The following is a 23,773-nucleotide window of genomic DNA, read 5'->3' as shown; positions in this document are numbered from 1 at the left end:
TCCTTTCCTTTACTGCTTTAGCCTGGCAGAGGGAGGATCCTGGATCCCCTTGATCTTGGGGTTTTTTTTGGTGGCTGTTCCTGTTTCTGTCTCAGGGAAGGCAGAGAATTGTTCTACTAGTCTATATAGCTCCTAACTTCTTGATGCTCCTTAACCTCTCTACTTCCTCTCTTAGCTCTTTGACCAGGCTAAGCAGATCATCTACTTGGTCATACCTCACATAGCTGTTCTTACTACTGCCGTCAAGTATTAACGAAAGGCTCTGGCACTCCCTGCAGCCTGAGTCCTGGATGCCTCCATGTTTTCGTGGGACCTCTGTCTGGATTGTGACATCCATTTGGGTGAGTGTAGAGGACACAGCTTTCTGCCTTGTGGATACCACAGCTAAGCTCCTTCTGAGAAAGTGATGGCCACCAACTGATCTTACCTTTGTAAGGCAGGGGATGATGCCTTTCCTGCGTGCCCTTTCCCGCAAACTGCAGCACAAACTGTCATGTCACACCCTGGCTGTCACACCATGCCTTGTTTGCCTGCTTTGTTGGCAGTGCTGCTGGTTGCTAGTGCTCCCCAGGCTGGTTTTTTGTAGGTGTGGGGGTGGTCGATGTTGCTCCGATAATGCCCAGGCCTCATCATTGTCTCTCCCAAGAGCTGCCAGCTCCTGGCAGGTCTCTCCACTGCCCTGGCATCTTCCTGCCTCAGGAAATCCCCCTGTGCACCTATATCTGCTGCTCGCCATGAGTAGGGACACCTCTGCATAGCTCACCTCAGCAACCAACCTTCTTTCCATTCTGCTTTTCATCCTGGCTACACTGGGACACACGATATCTTGAGCTTATATGAGGACTTTATCCAGAAATATCTATCATCCTCAGATGGAGATGAAAGTGAATTTAACCTATGTGAATTATTTTAAAACCCACCATAGGTTGCTGGGCTTCCTTTTTTTTTTTTTTTCTTCCCATTGTGAACTAGTTTTTCCTGTCATGAATAGATTAAAGTGACAATGCTTTTGGGCTTATTATCTCTCAGTACTTGATCAATTCCTTCTGTATGCAGCTAGTTTCTTTTTGATATTCAAACCAACAAATTATGTTAATTTTTCCAGTAACTTCTCCCACTGTTCCATGTTGTGAGGATCAGGAATCAGCTAGCAGAGGCCAGGAAACAATAGCTTTATGCTAGGACAAATAGCAGTTCCTTTTTTGTTGTTGTTTTATTTCATTTTGTTTAGTCTGCTTTTGTGGTTAAAGACATGCATCATTCTATTTTATTTACCAAGAAACCAGTTGATTTCTTGCAATAATCAGTTTTCAAAATACTTACTGTTCTTTGTTTGACGTAAACAAAGTAGCATATTCATACTAAGGATGTTATTGATACTTACATTGCATATCCACCAGAAATGGGCATATTCCACCTGTGGAAATACCAAATGACTTAACTATGATCATTGTCATTAGGATTAACACCACATGAATTTATAATATCAAAATTTATTTTGTCTCTATTTCACTGTGTCTCCTCATTATCAACACATTTGATATTTACTGTGTTTATAATGATCATTATTAATTCATTCAGAGCTATTAATGTGGATGCCATGGAAATTTCCACCAAAATCTCACTGTAATTCCTACTTATGTAAATATTTAAGCCCTATCCTTTGATAATGCTGACTGATGCTATTGATGAACTAAAGATAAATAGTTTAGTTGCACAGTATGACTTATGCTGTAATATCTGAAAAAGTGTTACTCTTACAGACACCGAAAACTTTAGACTATAACCATGAAATAATATAAATGCCATTTTTCTGCAGTCTCACAGAATTTTCATAGGCTATACTTTAACTTTCAGAAGGACAATTTTTTATCCTTTAATTGTGCTAATCTATTATTTTTTATTTTATATGGGATAAAGAAAGAACAATATATTTTCAATAACACTGGCAATGATAGTCTTCTCTTCAAGTTTGTTCTTCTTATGCTTACCTAAAAGATCAGGTGAAAGTGATAATAAATTTGAAAATGCATGCAGTTGCGGCAATGATAGTTTTTCCCCTGTTTCTTGATTTCTGTTATTATCATTAAGGATGATATTCAGTGAAAGCTGGAATAGAATCCTTTGAGTTAGATTTTAATCATAATTTATTCAGTAGGGTCATATTTTACAAATAGCTACACTGCCTACACTCTTAATGTAATTTGGCCTTAAAGAAGTACAAAATAACCTCTTAGAATGTGAAATCACATTTCAGAAAAAAATCTGTCCTTTATAAGTAATTTAATTGGTAAGCTATACCAAAGCTTATATACCATTCTGCAGGGATCCATTTTAAGGCCAGCACTTTTCAATGTCTTTATAAATTACTTAGACTCAGGACTTGAGGGAATACTTAGTAAGTTTGCCGATGACACAAAATTGAGAGGAGCTATCGACACTCTCAAGGGCAGAGAGACCCTGCAGAGGGATCTGGACAAATTGGAGAACTGGGCAATCACAAACCGCGTGAAGTTCAACAAGAGCAAGTGCTGGATTTTGCAGCTGGGACATGGCAACCCTGGCCGTACATACAGACTAGGGGACGAGGTGCTGCAAAGCCACTCCGAGGAGAAGGATCTGAGGGCTGTGGTCGATGACAAGTTGAACATGAGCCAACAGTGTGACCCAGCAGCCAAGAGGGCCAACCGTATCCTGGGTGCATCAAGCCCAGCATTGCCAGCCGGGCGAGGGAGGTGACTGTCCCACTCTGCTCTGCACTGGTGCAGCCTCACCTGGAGCTCTGTGTGCAGTTCTGGGCACCACAGTATAAAAAGGATATAAAGCTACTAGAGAGTGTCCAGAAGAGGGCTACAAAGTTGGTGAAGGGTGAAGGGTTTGGAGAGGAAGCCTTATGAGGAGTGGCTAAAGTCACTTGGTTTGTTCAGCCTGGAGAAGAGGAGACTGAGAGGAGACCTCATTGTGATCTACAGCTTCCTCACAAGGGGAGAAGGAAGGATAGGCGCCGAAATCTTCTGTTTAGTCACTAATGACAGAACCCGAGGGAATGGCAGGAAGATGTGCCAGAGGAGGTTTAGGTTAGACATTAGGAAAAGGTTCGTCACCTGGAGGGTGGTGGAACACTGGAACAGGCTCCCCAGGGAGTCAGTCATGGCCCCAAGCCTGACACTGTTCAAGAAGAGACTGGACAATGCCCTCAGACACATCATGTGAACTGTGGGCCTGTCATATGCAGGGACAGGAGTTGGACTTGATGATCTTTGCGGGTCCCTTCCAACTCAGGTCATTCTATGATTCTATGACTCTATGATGCTATGATAATTCTTTTTTTTTATGGGCCAAATAGCTCTTAAATTATTTTGCAGTGAGTCAACATGTGTGCTATGCTATTATCTAAAATAATTTACAGATTAGTGAAAGATGCCTGTTTGGAGAACCTGTTTGGAGATGAAAGAGGCTTGAACCTGTGACTCATACATCTTGGACAAGTCGCTTGTGTACTCATCTATGAATAAAAGTAAGCTTACCTCTTCCGTGTAAGTAAAAACCCCAGCTGTCATTCCAGAAATATTTTGGTTTCCAGTACCTTGTTTTCAATAGCCCAAGGCATCTCAAATTACATCGGATACTTAAATAGAGACAACCGAATTTTACTCTTACAGTGGTATTTGCTTAACGACAGATGTCTAATGTAATTTCAGTTTCTGTAGGATATCCCTTCTGGCCTCGAGCAGTAGCAAAGATGGCAATGACTGTCTTGTAAATTCTGTGTTATTCTCATAGCCTAGCGAGCTTGTCTCAGATACTCTGGGACATCTGCCTATGTTTAAGTAAATGCACAAATTTCCACTGACTAAAATGAAGTTGTGAGGTAAATTTGAACAACTTGCTCTCATTAAACGCCCACTTGTAAGCTCCTATACTTAGACGCCTACATTCTGAAGCTCAACCGTGCCATCAAGTCAGGATTTAAAATTCATCCCTTTCTGTTTTTATAATTGATTTGAGCTGTCTTTTGAAAAATATACATTACACAACTTCTCACTCAAGGGCTGAATAATTTAGACCCCATTCAGTGGCACTCAGCTCTTCTGAAGCACCTCTTTTTGGCAAGCATGGTAGGTGAGTGAGCGAGTGTGTGGAACAACTGAGTAGAGTAAAAGCTCTAATCTCAGTGGTTCTTAAATAAACCCCAGTACCCAAATCTCCTGTGGCTTGATCTGCCTCACTGTGACAGAAGACAGATGCCTGCCACACAGCAGCTCTGTGACAAATCAGTGTTCCAAAATGCTCTCCAAACCCTTTGTGGCAGCATCACCTTACACTAAATCCATAAGCAATCAGCTGCAAGCCCACATAATTACATTCACTTTTTGTTAGAAGTGGGAAAAGGTTGCAGATTTCCTGACTCCCAGATTAATCACTGGACAAGTTGTAACCTTTGGCATCCCCTTGGTTCAGGGTATTTACAGGTCCTTTCTCTCTCACATAAGGACCAGTTGAAGTAAACACACCAGACCTTGCTATCAGCTGGCTTTCATTTTATAAAATCTATTATGATAGGTCTTACTGTTTATTTGAAGAACAGCTACGGAATTATTTAATTTTATTTATCATTCTCACTTTATGTAATTTAATTTTTCTCCTTCCCAAAGCCGGCATTGTCTCTGTATATGAATGTATATTCTCCACAGCTTTTTTGAAGAGGAAATTGCCTTTCAGCTCTTTACTTTTGATGTGTTATTACATTTCTTTTCTTTGAAGCGTCTATGGGCATAGATATAGTCAGGCAAAGTGAATCCAATTAATGCCTCAATCTGCTTATTAAATTTTTTGTCGCCTACATGGTTCTCCAAAACATTGTGTATATATTTCACGCATTTCCAATTTTACTAGAATTGCACAAGTATTTGTGTTACCAGTCTGAACTTGTCCTTGAATTTTCTACAGGAGGACTGCTGTGAGGAGTAAATGGGTTATTACATTGTATTAGATGGAGTCCTTTGTCTTCAGTGATGGAATCCTTTGTTCTTAGAACCTGCTTTAAAATAGAGTATTCTTTGCTAAAAAATGTTTATCAGGGATATGAGTAATTTCTATGTTACAACCACAGAAAACAGGCCTGGAAGCAAATAATTAGCTCTTTCTTACATCTCACAAATTAATCAAAACTAATTTTAAAGATCTTTAATTATGAACATGATGTAACCTTCCTATTTAATTCATTTTACACTTTGATATCCTTACTTTTTAAAAGTCCAAACTATTAACCAGGAGTCCTTTGTTAAAAAACATTCTTTTTTCATGTTTTTCAGTCACCTTGACATTTTCTAGTTTGGTTATCATGCTTTTTCCCAACTTCTTTTCCATTAAAATCACACTGTTCTTTCCAGTTTACTTAATAGACTCTTTATCACATCAGCAGTGATTAATAATGAAACCAGCTCTAATATCAGTTCTAAACTTCTAGATGCTTGTCTTTTCTTGGAAGCAGACTTATTTTTTTCTTGACAAACCTTCAATATTTGCTCTAAGATGAAGAATTTTAGTAGTTTGAGTAAAATCAATGCTGCTACTTTGATCACATGTATTTATATGTATGAGATATACAATCCGTAATAACTTTGTATATATATAAATATATAACTGAAAATTCAGTATGCATTTAGCTCTGATTACTGTGAGCATCCCTTGACTTTTTTTTATCTTTTATATAGATCAAGGTGAAAGTCACTACAAATATAGTTTGTATTATTTAAATATCATGATATCTACAGAAAATATGTTCACAATTTTTTTAAACATTTTCAACCATTTCAATTTTAAATGTAACAGACGTGATTTATAACCAAAATATATGTTTTGTGAATATGTTTTAGTTACGGAAGAATATGTCTTCTTTCATGTGGAATAATGTAATATTTTCAACCTGGGAAAGAACATGCAATCACACTAAAAGAAAAAAAAAAGAGGAGAAAATAAAACCTACATTGTAAACGCCATCACCAGAAAAACAAGCTATGTGTTAGATTAAAAACACTTTAGAATGTTCTGTGACCTCATGACCTCGATTGTCAAATTACTTATTGCCTTTTAATACCTCTACTATTGAGACACCATCACAAGGCCTATTTTCCAGACTGCCAACAATACCCATTTTGTGAAACTCAAGACTTCACAATGTTTTGATTTGGATATCCAAAAAGCGACATGTCCTAAAACAAATAGTCAGGTTACAAATTCACTTTTATATAGGTTTGTAGGTTTAAATATTGAGTGCTCTAACTTAATAAATTTAAAATCTGGTTTCCCACTTCATCTGTTTTCTGTTTGGATAGATTGGTATCCAGCTCTCATTCATACCTCACGTCTCAGCCTTTTGAGTTCTCTTAGAGATTTTAATTTCCTTTAATGTGTGTATTTGTATTATGCCATAATCTCAGAAAAAAAGAAAAAACAAACAACAACTAACCAACCAACAACAACAAAACAGTGCAATCTCCAAAAGAAAGTTAACTTTGTCTCTTCTCAAAGATACTTCACTTATTTGTGACACAGCTCATGACAACTCTTCAAATTTGGCAATTCCTTGTTGGATTACAGTGGTTTTATTTTCTTTATAACATAATCCAGTTAATGACAGTTTTAGAGAAGAAGTTAATTTTATCTAGAAGGATCAATATTAGAGATTGTCTAGAAACCATTATGGTCACTTCAAGCCCCCTAAAATATTGAAAGTGAAAAAAGAAGTTTTTATTTTGTCTTCAGTGACAAAGTATCCTTTGTAAAAGCAAAACCACATATCTGTGATGTTGACAGTGATATTTCTGGCAATAAATGTATTCTATTAATTATATGAAGCTTCTAATCAACCTAAAAAAAATTAACTGAATGCTTTTTTAATCACAAGTATGTGAAACGTTGCCAAAGCAGCAGAAGATAAAAATTATTCCTAACTTCTTCTAGTGCAATACCACAATGTTTTGTTGCATCTGATTTTGAGAGATACATAACTGAGTTTGATTTTTCAAAGAATCATAGAAACATGGAATTCTTTAGGTTGGAAAAGACCTTTAAGATCATTGACTCTAACCATTAACCTAACATTGTGAAGTCCACCAGTAAACCATGTCCCTAAGCACCACATCTACTTGTCTTTTAAATATCTCCAGGGATGGTGACTCCACCACTTCCCTGGGCAGCCTGTTCCTGTCCTTGACAACTCTTTCTATGAAGAATTTTTACTAATATCCAATCTGAACCTCCCCTGGTGCCACTTGAGCCCGTTTCCTCTTGTCTGATCACTTGCTACTTGGGAAAAGAGAACAACACCCTCCATGCTACAACCTCCTTTCACGTGGTTGCAGACAGCGATCAGGTCTCCACTCAGCCTCCTCTTCTCCAGGCTAAACAGCCCCAGTTCCCTTCAACTGCTTCTCATAAGACTTGTACTCCAGGCCCCTCACCAGCTTCATCGCCCTCCTCTGCACTCTCTCTAGTACCTCAATGTCTTTCTTATGATGAGAGGCCCAAAACTGAACACAATATTCGAGGTGCAGCCTCACCAGTGCCGAGTACAGTGGCACAATCACTTCTCTAGTCCTGCTGGCCACACTATTCCTGATACAAGCCAGGATGATGTTGTCATTCTTGGCCACCTGGCCACACTGCTGGCTCATGTTCAACTGGATGTCAACCAACACCCTCAGGTCCTTTTCTGCCAGGCAGCTTTCCAGCCACTCTTCCCCAAGCCTGTAGCATTGCATGGGGTTGTTATGACCCAAGTGCAGGACCCAGCACTTGGCCTTGCTAATCCTCATACAATTGGCCTCAGCCCGATGTTCTAGCCTGTCCAGATCCCTCTGTAGAGTCTTCCTATTCTCAAGCAGATCAATACTCTTACCCTTACCCTCTTACTCTTACTTGGTGTCCTCTGCAAACTCACTAAGGATGCACTCAATCTCCTCATCCAGATCATTGATAAAGAAGTTAAACAGAACTAGCCCCAGTACTCAGCCCTGGGGAACACCACTTTTTACTGGCCAGCAACTGGATTTAACTGCATTCACCACAGCTCTTTGGGCCTGGCCACCCAGCCAGTTTTTTACCCAGTGAAGACTATGCCCATCCAGGCCATGAGCTGCCCATTTCTTGAAGAGAATGCTATGGGAAACAGTGTCAAAGGCTTTACTAAAGTCCAGATAAATCACATCCACAGCCTTTCCCATGTCCATTAATTGCGTCACCTTTAAAAGTAGAGAAAACTTGCTAACCTAGTTGCAAACTCCAAGTATTCTTTTCCATAACACTTTCCTTGTCCTTCTTGGAGTCATAGTTGGAAGTCATAGCTAACCAAAATCTATGGAAAATATTGCCTAAAATCCTGAAATATCAGCTACATTGTTCAATCTTTTGTCTAACTTTCAAATCAGATCTTTCAAATTTTGCAAACTGTGCAGCATTTTTTGCTGTTTCATTAAGAAATTATTCAGCAGGCTAATTACTGTTAGGAGATTTCATAATTAACTTGTACCTTATTGGCATTCAGTCTCAGGCAGTCTGAACAGCTAACATGTAGAATATCTCCCCTCAAATTTTCTGCCTCAATGCTCAACTAAATCTGTAACTTTTCACGTCTTACTATGAGAATCATTCTGCCCCATTTTTTATTTTGCTTTCTACACAGTCTGCTCTAAGCTACTAAAGCAAACATACAAGTTCACGAATGTTTCCTTTTTCTCTTGACTTTATATACAGCAATTTCAGTACCTTTGCAAACAGAATGATATCTGTTCTCCTGTCCATTGCAAGGTTCACTACTTCCAAGTTCACTGGTGTTCTTATAGAGTCTTGCACACAGCTCGCATTTATGATTTACTGACCGCAAACAAGCCTGGAATGAAGACACAGCTTTGAGGACTCCCTCGTACAACACAATCTAAGATTTTTATTTCATTAATAAAGCTACAGTTGTTAAACAGATACATATAGTATTTCAAGTGAGCAAGAAAATACACTGTATATATATTTAAGAACAAATACAATTTACTATATTTGCAGTGACTATACATTGTTTAATTACGCTAATGATCAGATTCACCTCTATGAAGTAGTAGTCACACAGTATCCATGATATCAAGACTTGCACCTGGATTAGCCATCATGTGGATCACTAACTTCTCATAAAATATCCTTGCCATCTGACCACTACAGAGCTTTGAGTTTTGGCTAAAACAAGACTGAGTAAGGATGCCCTGCAATCATTTATTTTTCTTTTTATATCTGCGACATTAACTTAGGGATTAATATTTTCCTATTCTCATGTGTATTCTGACAACCTTGTAATAGCTAAAAGACAGGTTTTATTAATTTTGAAAATTACTCATAATTATATTTTGTTAGTTGGTTAAAAAAACAAAATCAACAAACATTTGAGCCTGGGATGAAGACAGCAACTGGAATTGGCAACCTTGGTAATATAAAGCTCTGTGGCTCACAGTTTTTTTCTGAAAGTACTCTAAATAACTTTATTTTAAAAACATACTTTTTGTCACAAATAGTAAAGTCACTGTTGCATGCAAACAGAATGTTTAAATTACTTAGAGCAAGAGAATATTTCAATGTTCAATACTCATTTCTAGTGGGAATTTACTTAAAAAGCAATCTTTTCCTGGTCTTATTAATTGTGAATTAGGCACTTAACTGAGATAAAAGAGTAGGATGTGTGCCATGAAATTGAAACAGCATAGTTAGAAAAGAAAATGCTTACCATCTTTTTCCACATGAAGGTATTGGTGGTGGCATTCATTCTTACAATTCTCTGCTGGAGTCATTTAAAGAGAACAATGATCCACATGAAGGTCATTGTACTATGAAAAACACTCTTTGTTAAAGTAAGCAGCTTAAACTTGCATCCTAGCTTTTTTGAAATTAAATGGGTTTTCAGAGAATAAGCCAGGTATTGTTCAGTTCCCATTATCCACATAGAGAAAATTTGCAAAGTTCTGACCAAGATTAGCATGCAGGAAATTGTCTCTGTTTAAAATAATTCCTTCAAGCTAACAAAGGCAAAGATACCTTTCTGCTCCAACAGTAAATCTTTTTCAATATTCTAGACCAGGAACACAAGCACAAGAAACGCTAACACTCATTTGTGCATTATAAAATATTCAAAATCGTTACATTGTGAGTAGGAGAACAGTTTCAAGTTCAAGAGAATTCAATCTAATTTACAGGCAAAAATTAACAGGAAAATTATTATAATATTTCAAGTCAGTGTTCGTCAGGCATCTTTTGACTCAAGTGTTGAAACTTAATGCAGCTATAGATTTCAGAATTATTTTTTCTTCATAACAATGGAAAAGTAGGCCAACACAGATTTTTGCCTACAGTAACAAGCATATTGTTCATAAGAGCTACTTTCTAGTTAAATTTACAGTTTCACAGTGGTTTGTTTATCAACATAAGGAGATAATCCATGTTATTGCAAATATTCTGCACTATTATCCAACAGCTAGTCTTAACACTTCTGGAAAACAATTTCTTGTTTCTTGAGAGCTGAGCTAATTCATTTACCTGAATATGAGATTACAATAGGTGTGACAATGCAGCTTTTATTTTTGTAATTATCTGGCAGACAAAACCTTTCAGAAAAGAAAATGTTGAAAACTGTACATCATAAGATTGAAGTAGATAGTGATGTTAATCAAAGCTGACCTCATTTTTTGGTATCAAGATATTATGAGGTCTTTCACTGTCTTTAAATCAGGGATTTAACTAGTTTGGCTCTTGAAGTTTGGTATTACATGACTAAGTATCTACAGTGTGTTAAACTTGGCTGGATGCCAGGTGTCCACCCAGCAGCTCTATAACTCCCTCTTCATCAATAGGACAAGGGAAAAATGCAACAAAAAGCTTATGAATTGCAATAAAGACAGGGAGATTACTTATTACCATCACAGACAAAACAGATGCAGCTTGAAGAAATTGATTTATCATCAAACAGAGTAGGATAATGAGAAATAAGAAACTGAAAACCCCTTCCCCTTCATGCCCCTCCCTTGAAGCTTTTCTTCTTTCTCCTCCCGCACAGCTCAGAAGGATGGGGAACGGGGGATATTGCCAGCACATAAAGCTTCATCCCTGCTGCTCCTTTCTCCTTATGCTGTTCCCTGCTTCAAAGTGGAGCTCCTGCCATGGAAGAAAGTCCTTCATGAACTTCTCCATCACGGGTCCTTCCCACAGGCTGTAGTTCTTCACAAACTGCTCCAACACAGATCCTTTCCACAAGGTCCAGTCCTTCAGAAACAGACTGCTCCAGCATGGGCCACCCATGGGGTTAGAGATCCTGCCAGAAAACCTTCTCCAGCATGAACTCCTCTCCATGGGGTCAACAGTCCCATCCAGGAGTCTGCTCCAGCTCAAGCTTTGCATGGACTGCAGGTAGGATATCTGCTCCACTGTGGACTTCCATGGAATGCAGGAGGACAACCTGTGTCATCATGGTCTTCACCATGGGCTGCAGGAGAATCTCTGCTGTGGTGTCTGGACCACCTCTTCCCCGTTCTTCTTCACTGACCTTGGTGTCTGCAGAGCTGTTTCTCTGACATATTCTCATTCCTCTCTCCCAGATGTTGTGCAGCAGGTTTCCCTCTTCTTATATAAGTTATTAGAGAGGTGCTACCACCATCACTGACTGGCTCAGCCTCAGCCAGCAGTGGATATGTCTTGGAGTCTTCTGGAACTGGCTGTGTCAGACTTTACAGCAACTTCTGGTGTTTTATTACAGGAGCCACCTTTGCAGCCCTCCTGTGATCAAAACCTTGCCATGGAAACCTAATGCAGTATCACATACTTCGGTATGCCCTGTTGGATTCTTTGGAGGTGGTTTTCTGTTAGTGATACTGAAATATTACCTGGGCTGAAATATATAAAATTACAGAAAAAAGGGGTGATAATAATGCCTAATGAGGTGTTACAGTAGACTGTATTTCTCTTTATTTCTCCTCTTTTTGTATGATTAGACAAATATTAGTGGTTAATTGCTATCCTGAAAATTAATTTCTTATTGAGTTTAAAAAAAAATATCATGGTAACATCAGTCACTGATTTCTAAAAGCATTAAAAGCATGCCCAGTTTATGTTAATAAATAACTCTTCACCTCACAAAACCAGATTTCTTATGGAATCTTAAAGGAGAAACAGTATTTTTAATATCAAGTAGACATAAATTAGTCTTAAATAAGAAATCAAATTGAAAACAGATTACAGTATTTCCTTTTCTCTCTGCACTTAGTAGGCTACAATGCTTGTTTTCCTATGTCTTTATGCTGCGGGATGATTTTCTTAATGTTGTAGATGTTAATCATGCATGTCATTTTTGGTCCCAATGCAGAAACTCCAAATCGCAAAAAATCCGTTAACAGAAAGACTGGGTCAAGTGGCTACAATAAATCATCTTTAAAGACCTGTTTTCCACTTTTCTTCAATTTTCACTAGGTCTGCTGAAGTTTTAAGGATAATCTTCTGCAAGTGAAATGTGGCTTTTGTTGAGTTTTCTCTTATGAAGTTGTACAACATTGGATTTTCTGGAAATGATAAACTTTGCTGTAGCTGAATTGACTTTTTTTGAAAATGGATGAAAATCATAGCCTTTACGCACTGATTAACTTCTGTTTTACCTAGATATGGAATATGACTGAAAATTCTAATTCACTCAGTTTCTGTTCTTCATCATTAGATAAGAATGTAAAATTGAATATTTTGAGTTCTCCATGTTAAGCGCTTAGCAGTGTTATAAAGTGATGAATGTACTACATTTATGCATGAACAAACTGACAATGTAATTCTTCTTCTGGAAAAATTTAAGCAACCTCTTGGAGTACAAGACATTAGTGTACGGTGATTCTCACTACAAATGAAACACATATGAAGGGCATACCCATAGTATAGCTAGGACAGTACAATAATTTTTCTGAACATAATTACATTTTCAGCCAGTCCATTTCTTTTAACTGTGAGAAAAGCTGAAAAGTGCAGTGACAGACATGTAACATGTAAGAATAAGCGAAAAAAGGAATATGAAAAAATGGGGACTTGCTGCATGGTTATTGCTTTGTTTTGGTTTGGTTTTCCTATCTTCAAGAAAACTAGAGAAAAAACCAAACAAAACCTCTGTTCAGGTATTTTATGCAGGACGTTTAAATTATTTGGAAGAAAATCTCTGCAATATTTATTGCAGAAAGTGTTGATTTTAAACAAATATATTGCATATTTTTCCCTGTGTACTAGTTTCTCAGACTTATCTTAGATGGAGACAAAGTCTGACTCATTAAAAATGACTGTATTAATGGTTTTGGTTATTTATGGTGTGCTGTAAGTTTTCATGAGGAACACTTGCTCAGCTTATACACATTGTATTTCCTTTCTTCTCTCATTGTTGACAGTAGTATCACAAAAAATAAATACGTAAGAAAAAAAAGAAAAAGTAAATAAAATGGTGGCAGATGCACTTCCACCCTCCTTATTTCATACTCCCCCACTCCAATAGCACCAGTAACTGCTAGACCTATAGACCACTATGGTCATGCACATGCCCATTGGTCAACAGACAGGGCTGTTGACCACTGGGACGTCTCCATTGTGAAAAGTTTCTGGAGCTCTACCGTGAATATTCAACTGAGGTATAAATGGAGCCCGACAGAGACCTCCTTTGAGTTGGAGTAGTGAGTCTGATGTTGAAGATTCTCCTCCTTAGACTGGGACACCATCTAAGCAAAGTTCCTCAAGGACTGAGACAATTTGCCTTATTGGTAAATGACCTTCTGGGTACTCTTGAAAATCCTTATTTTGGAAGGTGTGCATTTGGAATCATCATTCCAGAGTTTTGGGATTCCTTGAGTCTGAATTGTCTATGTTGTAAGTGAACTCCTAACCGATATCCAAATCTGTGTTTTAAAATGTTGCTGGAGTGTTGAATAATATTGGTTAAACCCCATTTCTAGTTGCTTCTCCATTAAATAGTTCTGGTTAGGACAAAGTCTGTTTGGGGCTTATCACTTGTCTAAATTGATTTTTTGAGTGTGTCCATGACAAAAATGCATACTGTGTAGTTTATTCGGGAAAAAAAAAAAAAAAAAAGTATTGTCATTAATAGTTTGATGGACCTTGTAACTTTCCAGCAAGTAAAAGAACATTTTGGATTTTACCCATATTATTTCATCCAATAGTCTGACTAAGATTTTTGTGATGAAGAAAACGTGCTATCCTGTTACAAGAAATAGTGGTTGGAATACTTTTCAATTCAGGAATCCTACCTGTTTATGAAACTGGAAGAGCTTCAAAAAAGGAAAAAAAATAAACTTTTTGTGGTTTTCTACTCTTAGAAATTAGGTTATAGTTATATTCACTTTGAAAAAGACAGGTTTTAGTCATCATATCTAGTTGAAAAACTCTCCTTTGTAACTTCCTGCTTTTTCAAAACAAAGTTTGGTTTTCAGTTACTTTGCAAAGATCTGAGAGGCAAAGAAAAATGTCTAGTTCCTAGTCGTCAAAATATCAACTTCATTGTTTTTTTTCTGATGAGAATAATCTATTAGTTTCCTACAGTTATGGAAAAATATTGGGGAACCTGTAATGACCCAAACACTTAAAATGGAAAATTAAATTACATCCTCCCCATATAGATATATCCTATTCCGTAATGGTTTCAAGAAATGTGTATTTGTCAAATTTCTCATTGTTAATAGCTAACACATTTTCTCAGATCTGTGAAACTGTTGTTGCAAACTAGAAACTTAGTAAATCTATTAATTTGTTCAGTGAATGATGAGTGTCTGTATATCACACATTTGTACATGGGTACAAATGGATACATAACAATATTAATAAACATTGTGTGAACTGATGTAAAGCTGTTTATAGTTAGAGCATTACAGACATAATCAGAAAGAACTGAGACAACTGTAATTTTTTTAATATTTTATGATTGTGAAACTGATGCTTGGGATCTCTGTCTTTTGCTGACAAATTGCTTAGACAATTAACTGAAGATCTACTTGGTGACATATCAAGAAGGAATACTTTCTATTCTGCAGCCTGAAGTTTTTTCACTTCTAAAACTGTACATAATAAGATATTGAGAATGTTTTTTATGTAAACACTGTAATGAGACAGCATCAATCAAATCTTAGTCTGACCCTTCCAATCCCATACATTTTCAATAGACCTGAAACTAAACATCCAGTTACAAATTTTTATGACTAAGATTTTTTAAGTTATTTTCCTCTGTGCTTGTCCTTTTGAACTTCCACAGGGGTAGATAAGGAATTTCCTTGGGAAAGATGTCTTACCTAGGTAAAGCTCATATATTTACTTTTAAGATTAGCCCACCTCTCTCCATTTAGAAAACAGTATTTTAAAACTGATAATCTTCCTTTGTGAGATAAACTAATCAGTATCATTATAAATTACTCATCAATCAGAAAACCCTTACTGCAGTAACCTTCAGATTGTGAAGATTTCAAAATTTATGAAAGTACTTATGAAAATGCTCAGCACATTTTTTCATGAAACAATGGTTGGAGAAAGGAAAAAAAAATAAAGATTCTTATAGATGTCTAGTGGGAACCAAAATTGCCTTCTAAATTCCAAACAATTTCAGATTTCTGCAAAGGATGCTAGGTCAGTAACAAATCTGAGAAAAAGAAAATCATAAAATTTAAAAAAAATGCTGAATCTTTTTTTCATTTTTTTCCTGTCACAAAGACCTGAACCTTTCAAGTCTCACTGGAGGACTCAAGAGAATCAGGTGATCTGAGATGATATGGTGGTCCCGTAATTTTTTGAGTTGTGATGATTGGTTCTAAATTCAATGCTTGAATTAGAAAAGAGATAGAGAAGGGCTCATATGAATGATAATGATGCATACCATTATTAAAACAAAACAAAAAACTGAGAATCTTTTATTTTTCCCACTTTAGAAATACTTCCTATCTTTTAAATCTCTCAGGCTTTATCTGGAACTGCATATAGTAATTTTATGAACTTGCTGTGTTTTTGTTTAATCACCTTTTTAAGCTGTCTTGGATATTGGATATTTAGTTGTTCTTTATTTGGTGTATCACATTATATTAGTTAGAGTTTGTTTATTTTTCCACTTGGGCTTATTGATTTTTAATTTGTTATATCAAATTATGTTGTTAGATTTTTTTAATACTATTTTGGTTTGCTTTTTCTTCCAGCAGCCTTCAATGAAATACTGTGTTTAGTATTTGCATGCTTAAAGAAATTTCATTTCCCAAAAAAATAGATTACATTTAAGATTACAGAAATTAGAAATACCATATTTGCTTTCATAATTTAACTAAAAAGTGTGCAATTAATCTTATTTGATATCAATTAAGAACTTGATAGTAGGAATAGGACATCAAGCAAACAGATTATATATCTAGTGATGCCTCTTTCTCTTCGTTATATTGTTCCTTGCCTTTTTCCCTGTAGACTAGTCAATCTGTTATTCTCATTTTCAGTGCTGCAGCCATTTCAAAAGAAAACTAGAACCCAGGGACTTCTAATACTCCCAGTGTAATCTTAAAACTTCAGCTTTCAGACAACATGAATCATTCATATCTCTTAACAATTACCACCTCCACTCTGGAGCAATAGGCATCAAGTTCAGTGATGTTTAAAAAATACTAGACATGCACAAGCCCATGCTTGGTCAACTTGATAGCTTTGATGAAATCACTAGCTCAGTGGATGACGCAGTGAGCAGCAGGTGCTGCTGATCCCAACTTTAACAATGTTTTTGACGTTATGCTCAACCATCTAATGTTGGGTCCCAAGGTGTGAAAGGATGAGGATTTTGGAGGCTTACCTGGCATCTTTGGTGAGACGAATGCAGTGCACAAAGTGAATCATGGCGCACTCAGTCCAGATTGCACTAGACTGAAAATCTTGAGCAGGAAAACAAGGGTATGTGTTATACAGCTCAAGATATATAGTGAGGAAATGTGTAGTATCTTAGGATATAAACCCTGCTAAGATAGTACTGAAAAACCATGCAGAGTGTATGGAGCCAGGTTTGATTCACTCTCACCTGCACTGCTTCTCTCTTTGGAAACGTTCCCCAGAACCACATTGTTCTGTTTTGTTCTGGAGGAACCTTGCTGGTTTTTCGCATGAGAGAGTCTGGAAGAAAACTAATGGTTACGTGATTATGATAACCCTGGAACAGAGCTGAGTTAGATCACTAAGATATGTGAAAGTGAATATACCATGAGTTTTTGATTCATATGACTTTTTCAGAAGTCACATTCAGCCACTTGTCTCAATTTAGGGTAATCTTCAAACTTGCTGAGGGTCATCATACACATCTTTAATAAAGATTATTCAGATATTTATATACATTGATGAGATAACCCTCCTCCAAGTCTTTTCTAGGTTTAATAGTACCAACACTCTCAGCCTTCCCTTAATCATCTTTGTGACTCCAGGTGTGGCCTCACCAGTGCTGAACAGAGGGCCTCACAGGCCAAATTAGTGTGCTAATGTCTTGGATTAGAAAGTGAATTGATAAAAATGACCCAAATCTTGCCTGCTGAAATTGTTACTAGTGAAAACAAAATCAATCTGAATCTCAAATAGTAATTCAAGCCTTGCTTACAGTTAAAGTCAGTTACGTTTGCTAGGTACCTCCAGTTTGACCTTTAGGTCTTACAAGCACTATACTTCAGGAGTCTAAGCACTCCCAGTTGTTCCATTTTCAAGATAAAAAACACTTGTCTTCCTTCCAGAGGCTGATCATGACTCTGCTTTAGACACATACGCTGTCCTGAGCACTGATGGCCTTGGATTCAGCAACATGGATATAGCAGCCAATTTCTTTTGTAACAGAGTGGTGATTTGAACTGACTCCAGACCTTTGTCTTTGCATCTGGATTTATGAATCTTCCATTTCTAGTTCCATGGTAACACACTTTCAATAACTGATATAAAGGGTGCTGCAAGTCAACTCTCTAAATCAAGAGTTAAGAATATTTTAAGGCATGGGTGGTAACATGAGTAAAATCTGAGTAAAAGCCTTCTTAACACGAGGGAAGAGTAGAAAGCAACATTTTTAGTTTTTATGCCAAAGATTGAATCTGCTGATACACAGTCTAATAATGATTGATTTAGATGGAACTGAAGCAAGACTATACAAAATAGTTTGTGGAACAATTGAGAGAAAGTTGACATATAATCTTTGATGCCACTTCTTCTGTCATGTTATAGAATGACAAAATGTTTTAAATATCACCCAAGAAAAACCTAACTATATCAGATACTCATGCTCTTGTAAAAGCATACACACACAGAACCATACCTGCAAATGAAATGGAATAATGGAATTGTCTGAACCAGTTAGAGTCCTTGGATATTATATGGCTTTTGACCTGTAATTATGCACTATTTTACTTATTCAATTTTCTGGAGTCTCTGACAGTCATGGAAAATTATGTTATTTCTCTAGATATTTTATCTTTTCTTTGGAATATAGAGGAGGACAACTTTCTGTTAGAAAACTCTATAGGTCCCTAAGTAAATTATAGAAGATTTGTTATTTAGTAAGTTCTAAAATGCCTCACATCTTTGATTTTATGATTATTTTAAAACATAATTTTAACCCCTATAAAAATTACTCAGACTTATCTTTTAGTTGGTTTACATTTTGTTGTTTAGAATTGGTATGTATATATCATATTTTTAGTTTGATTACTTAAGAAAACTGAGAATGTTGAAATCTTGAAATACTGAGTGATGTTGTCTGCCAACCAAAATTGCAGAATCTACATAATCATTAGTTATTACTTGTCAATTGTAATAAAGACATGAAAATTTTGTATTCAGATTAATCTCTTCTAACTGGCTGGGGTGGTTTGACCACGGCCAGAAATCAAGCTCCCACCCAGCTGCTTGCTCACTCCCCTCCAGCAGGATGGTGCAGCAAATAGGTGAAGTAAAAGCTGAAAGCTTATCAGTTGAGATAAAATGAGTATACTGAGTGAAGCAAAGCTGTATGTGCAAGCAAAGCAAAAAGAGGAATTCATTCACTGCTTCCCATTGACAGGTAGGTTTTTAGCTAATTACAGGAAAGCACTGTCTCCGCACACATAATGGTTACTTGGGAAGTGACATAACCACAAACATATCCCTTCCTCCTTCTTTCTCTGAGTTTTTATTACTGTTATATGGTGTGGAATATCCCTTTGGTCAGCTTGGGTCAGCTGTCCTGGCTGTGTCCCCTCCCAACCTCTTGTGCACTCCTAGCCCACTCTCTGGGGAGGGAAACACAGGAAAAAAGAGAACTTCTCCATACTGCACAAGTGCTGTTCAGCAGTAGCAAAACCACTGTTGTGTTATCGACATTATTTTGTTCATAAATCCAACTATATACTAGTTTAGTCCAACATTTACATTAAAACAGACACACTGCATTTGGATAACTTGTACTTCAGAGCATGTTTGTGTTAGATTAAGAAAATGCATACTGCCTAAAATATGCCATAAAGATTAAAAAAAATAAGTCAAATACATTCCAGACATTGAAAGGAATATTCTGATTTTCAATAAAATCAATTACAAACCTGAATGATATGACTCCTTATTTTCTTCAGGAACACATCAATTTTTATTCTTTTTCCCATGTATCTCCATCTCTTCAGGAACTTTGCTGGTTACATTCATGCCTTGATAGTCACATGGACTCTACGTGATCCAGGAATCACAGCAAAAGCTACTGGTTGAGAAACAACTCTCATAGTGCAGACAATGCTGTTAGTGGTTGAGTTGATCATCTTTTAAGGAATAGTCTCTATTGCATAGCTGGTATTGTGTCAACACTAATGAGCTTAGACAAAATGTGCATGTCTAAGACGAAATTTGCAAGTATCTAAGAAATAGAAAAAAAACCAGTTCAGAGTGGAAAATAAGACTCAATAACAACATAGGAGTTCATACATTAATCAGTGCAATGCTGAAATGGGACATCACTTTTAAAGAAAAAAGCTCCTGATAGATCTATAAACTGTATTAGAACATTACAAAGTTGAAAGTAAAACGCATCAAAATGCCAGGAATGATTCCTAATGCTAAGCATATATTAGGACAGAATTTATAATTATTTCAGTTATAATCTTTTGTTTCCCACTGTTAGCTAATTGCCGACCTTCTCTCTGGTTAAGTTACCCTTTTTACTTTCTCATTAAGACTGTCTGGCTTTGAACAACATCTAGGTAGAACTAACACAGAAAAAAGCACTGACTCCCAGCTTGATCAAAATGAAGTCCTGTTTTTGAAGGATATTGAAGGATGCATGTCAAGGTGAATTTAGAAAATCCCAGGTCTGGAATCTATTTCTTCCCAAGGTGAAAACATGGTGACCATGCATCTCCTTTTTGTAAGGAACTTCCCTAATTTTCTTAATTTGTCTCATAAATAGAGGGTAAACTGAAGGAATTTATCAGCATTTCATGCTGTAGCATAATTTGATTAATGAGTTACGGAGTACCATAAATTGATTAAATCTTTTTTGAGTAAAGAATTCAGGTTGATGAAATCTATTTTCTAATAAAAAATAACTATAATTCCCCCCAAGCAAAGAGTCAAACAATGTCTTTGTTTTTGTTTTGTTTTGTTTTTCTTTTCTCCTTATGTCATGTAGACCAGCAAAAGGTCATAAAAATGTTTTAAAATATTCTACTAGGTAGACAAATATATTAAGTGATCAGAACTCAGGATGTGGTACTCAAAACTATTTGCGACATTAGGACTTCAACATTTCCAGAAAAACTCCTCAAAATAACTTGCTTAGTTTTACACAGGAGGCAAGTATAGAAAAAAGAAATTTAACCTAGTCTACTCACCCTCAGTACCAAAGCAATGAGTTACCCTTCAGTATATCGGCAATACGTACATGTAAAACAAAGTCAGTTAGTTGCACCATTAACAGATATTTCGAATTTGGCCCACTGAGTTTGCTTACTGAAGCATATGGCTAGAAGTATTTTCATCAGCTTTATTCTCATATGCTACTGATTTCTTCAGTCTATAACCATGTCACATAGCTTCTGTGTATGCTGATTTATCCGTCTTTGCTAAAGTTTTGTCCATGTGTTTAGTGGCATTGCACATAAAAGCAAAAATACTTCTTCTAGGAAAACCTATTCTAGCTTACTGTACTAAAAATCATATTAAATAATCATAACAGCAGCACTTAATGAGTGTTACAATTCTTCAAATGATTATTGTTCTTATCTACTTCTATTTAAGGAGTCCCTAAAAACCAGGCAAATATCTCAGTTAAAACTCAAGCTAAAGTCTTACTTGAAATTATATTAATTTGTGCATTTTAATTAGCAAATACCAATATAAGTTGTACATTATATAACATTTAGGAAAGCAAACGCAACTCAGGGTTCTTGTATTAGCATGCTAATACTTTAAAAATACTATGTGCATGTTTTACATGAATTTAACCATATAAAATACTTACACAAGGGAATGAATAAACATTTCATTATCTATGGTTCAGACAAGATAAAAGAGAAGAGCAATTAATGAACTGCTTTATCCTATTACTTAATGCTACATTGCATTTTGAAGAGGAAGAGGAATCCCATTGTCATAATAAAAGCCCTGTGGTGTGTTTTAAGGCACAAAGATGGAAACTGGATGAATAAATTTCATATAGAAGCAAGAAAACAGTTTCTAGCAATTTCTGCAGTGACATTCTAGCATAACCTTTAAATGGGGTAGTGACAAATACTGGACTTCAGTAAACCTATGAAAGGGATAGTTATAATAACATGATACAGTGGAGGACTGTGACTCTCTCCGAGTCCTGTGTTTATATGGGTGATGCTCCTGTTTCAAATATGTTTCCTACAATACCTTTGAGAATTGTCTAACCATCATGTGTCCAGGGTTTTCTATTAAAAAAAGAAGAATTATCCGTGTGCCAATGGAGAAATGAACATTTTTGCTTGTTAGTTTGAGCTAGTACAAAGATGAGAAATGGACAAATAAATATAATGTTAGGACGTCCCAGTGTTTCAATTACAATTAAAAAAACATAGTTTAGAGTTTGTTCTGGGAATAAGATTAGCTCCTGACTTTCCCCCTTCAGAATAATTCATCCTGCAAACTGAGAAGAGGGACAGACTCACAGTTTAGGTTTTTTCTTCCAGATGTACCTAAAGTTTTCTAAGGGAAAAGAATGCATGTTTCAGGTTCAGTTCCTCTGACTAGCTATGCATTTTGGGAGGCATAAATAATCTATTGAATCGAATCCCAGAACAGCTGCCATCCTTTCCCATTATGATCTTTCTAGTTCTGTTTGTTTGAAGAGTAACAGAACAAGTGTTCTCTTGTCATTACCTGTGGTCAGCTGATAAAGGCAGTCTCTTAGAATTAGGAGATGAGAGTCAATTTCTGTTAGGCTGGATAGAGTGCAGAAAACTTTGGTTAGAAATCTACACAAATGCAAATAGCTGCTGCCACTTCTGTAGTCCTCTGCATTTGGGTGTTTGCCCATGATAATCTAATTGACATTAAATCTTTGAGTGAGAGAGAAACTATAACCTCCATAACAGTTCCTGATCATAAATTATAAAGTAGTTAGTGGGAATGTAGATAAGGTGACATTCTGCTTATCATGTATTCATTGTGATAATAATAAAAACTTGATTATGTTTTGGTGAGAAAGAGAGGAAATAATATTGTCCCAGGATTGTTTGTGTGTTATTGTGTCAAGCCGTAATTGCTTAGGATCGTGGGATCCCTTGTTCCAACATAAAATACAATCCTCACCTTTCAAAGGGAGAACTGCAGTACTGCCTCTTAAATACTAGATGTTAAGGCATTATTTAAAACATTCTTGATAATATAGTATGGTTTTACACACAGTTGTGTTTGAAGGTAAGCAACTGACAGAATTTTAACTTGTAATATTAACAAAATCTTTTCTGTTCAACTCTTTTATTGTAATTTCAGATCTATGAATATGGGTCATGATATAAAAATTTTGATGGCAATATGTTTCTCTTTTTTCTCTGTCAAACAGATACAAACTTGTGGTGATTTTATTAATTTCTGAAAGGAAAACAATAATAACAGAAAAAGGAAAGTGAATGAACAGATTTCTAACCAGTCGTATGGGTTTGGTTTAATTTTTCTTCTGATTTCAATGCATGGATGAACGGCTGCCAGCAAGTGTCAAGCTGCTTGATCATGGGACTGACTAGCTGTTCCATTTTTTGTCTGTCATGGTAGGTATCTTCTTGCATCAACTTCAGATGTCAGCAACAGTGAGAGCCCTTGCTTTTTCTGGAAATATAAAGTTGGAAATGACCATCTGCTCAACCTTCTGTTATCTGAATTGTTCCCTAGAAATAGTTTTCAAGAATATATTAAGAACTACAAAGAAAGAGGTAATGTGTAAAATGTTGGTAATCTATTTTAACCCTTTCACTTCATGAGGCATATTTTCGTTATAGATGCTAGAACAATGAAAACCAAAAGGAAATTGATGTAGTTCACCATAATTTGGTTTATAGCACTAAGTTATTTGGCAGTGTAATTCTTCATATTTAAATGTTTTCTGTAAAACTTTTAATGTTATTAATATCAGATTTCCAATATTTAAGATTCTTTTTATGTTCTGTTCACATAAAAATTTGCAAAGTGTGTATTCTGCAGTGATTTGTGACAGAATAAAGGATCTAGTACTAGAACA

This window comes from Caloenas nicobarica, chromosome 1 (genome assembly GCF_036013445.1).
Source record: "Caloenas nicobarica isolate bCalNic1 chromosome 1, bCalNic1.hap1, whole genome shotgun sequence".
Classification (NCBI taxonomy): domain Eukaryota; kingdom Metazoa; phylum Chordata; class Aves; order Columbiformes; family Columbidae; genus Caloenas; species Caloenas nicobarica.
Note: the sequence above shows the minus strand (reverse complement) of the source record.